Raw genomic sequence first — 2500 nt, forward strand, 5'->3', positions numbered from 1 at the left:
TATGTATGTGTGCATGTATAGGATTTATATATTTCTTTCTATATTTATGCAAATCATTGGGAAATTTGAATACAATGAATAACTGAAAGTGCATTTTTAGAAGCAGATACAACCAAAATCCCCCCAAACAGGAAAGGCAGTAAGACCAGAACTTTGTTCCTGTCTCTTGTGGCCTCTGATAGTTTTCCCAGATCTAATGGTGTGAAGGTGTGTATAAAAAGTGGGACAATCTGCTCTACTACAACAGAAAAAGGAGAACTTGATGAAAGTTACCATAAGAGTTGAAGTTACTATGTTGTGGCCTTCCTTACATCACAGATTTTACTAAACAAAGGTGACCCTCATATCTAGTAACTTAAAAGATAAAAATCCAAACACTGATTTAAACTTTGATCTCTGGAGGTACTTCGTGGACATTTTCTGCCCATCCATTCCATTTTTTTTTTTTTTTTTAAGACTGAAGTATTACGACTTGGTTCTGAAGACGGTTAGGCTGTGTTCAGAACTCCACGTCCAACTCAGACAGACATCTTAGGTAACCTGGCCTTTTGGCTTGTTTGCATGTGAAGCCTTTATCCCCAACTCCTGTCAGCAAGGACCCAGGCAAGGTGGATGCCACAATCAAATTTTGTTGTTCTGATAATGTGGATGAAGAAAACTATACACATGGTCTTGTTGACTATTGCATGCCAGGAAAGGATGTGTTTATCGCCATTCTGAGGCATATGTTTATTTGAATGTATGAAACATGAGCTAAAATCCCAATTCATTTGACATTAAAATATAAAAATTGTTGTTCAATGACAGTTACACATAGCAGCAAAGTATTTGACATTTAAACTCCAAGTATTCTTTTGTGATGTCCATCTGCCACATAGCGTACTATCCTGCCCCCGCTTTACCAAAGCCCAAATCCTCGCTTTTCCTTACCGTCCTTTCTTCCCCGACCCATGGCCTTTTGGACATACTCATGGAACGGACATGTTCTTCTTCCTCAGAGGCATAGATACCCACCATTTGACCTAATCACCCTTTGTCCTTAACCATTTTCCCTTCCATCAATCCCTATTCTATCCCATTTACTCTTTTTACCCCTTTTCACTACAGTACATTCTTATGGTCTTATATGACCTCTGAAATCAAACACTTTTTGTTTTCATAAGGAACTCCTTGAGACCCTTTCACCACAATGCCTTTCCCATAGTAATATATGAACTCTGAGGTTTTGCATATTTATTTGTTTACATTATTAACCATTCATATATATACATATATATATATATATATATATATATATATATATACATATATATATACACATATATACATATATATATATATATATATATATATATATATATATATATATATATATATACATACATAGACACACACACACACACACACACACACACACACATATATATATATATATATATATATATTTAGATATACATATATATATACATATATATGTATGTATACATATAAATATATATATATGTGTATATATATGTTACGCCGACCGCCTCGTCTCTCTGCCACCAACACAAGGCAGGCTAGGCAGACGGCGTGCTATCCACAGGGTCGTGAACACTGAACAGCTCCAAGAGGCACAGAGCACCACAGCGTCCCAGAACACCACGAGGGGAAACGCCACGTGGCGAGGCAGGGCACGAAATAAACACAAAATGACAGTCTTTCCATTATTTACACAAGTTATTTACCCATACACTTTTCTATAGGCACAATACAGGGGGAAACCAGCATGTCACACTGCGCGATACAGCTTATAACGGCAACACAAAGTTTATCAGGTCACAACGGCACACACGAGGTCTTCACAGGAGCAGCACCCAACTGCGTCTCTCTTAGCTTGTTCCTCCGCTCCTCCGCTCACAGCCAGTTGCGTCATGTTTGCCCAGGTCCCTTCATGTTAACACATGCCCAGGTCATCCTTTTCATGTTAACACATGTTTCGCACAGAGACAAAGACCCACTGGCGTAGCACTATCCCCCCCTATCAAGCAGACGACCCGTCTGCTCTGACATACCTAAACATGAAAGAAAATACAGAAAATTTACATAAAATTAGTCCTCAGGAACAAACAAAATTCTATCAAACAAAAGTAACCGTAATTGAAAATCAGTTCTCAGAAACACAAAAATCTTTCATCCAGCGCGGCTATCTTCGCTCTCGCTGGGGTCGCTCTGGAGGTGTGGGCGGCGGTAGATTGGCAGTGGCATCCAGAGGGGTATCTCCTGCCCCAAGACCTGTCTCATGGTCACCATTGACGTCTGTTGCATCGCCCTCACCATCCAAATGCTCGTCCTCATCTCGGTCAGCGTCTGCCACGTCCTCATCGCCGCTACTTGGGCTAACGTCATCTTCTTTTCACCATGGCCCCAGGAGTAACTTTCTGGCCCATGGTAACGCCACAGCCGGTGCGCCAAGTCCTCGAGGAAGTCAGGCAACGGCCCCACACCAACCAACTCCTTG

The sequence above is a fragment of the Penaeus monodon genome, chromosome 40, assembly GCF_015228065.2.
Source record: "Penaeus monodon isolate SGIC_2016 chromosome 40, NSTDA_Pmon_1, whole genome shotgun sequence".
NCBI classification, from domain to species: Eukaryota; Metazoa; Arthropoda; class Malacostraca; order Decapoda; family Penaeidae; genus Penaeus; species Penaeus monodon.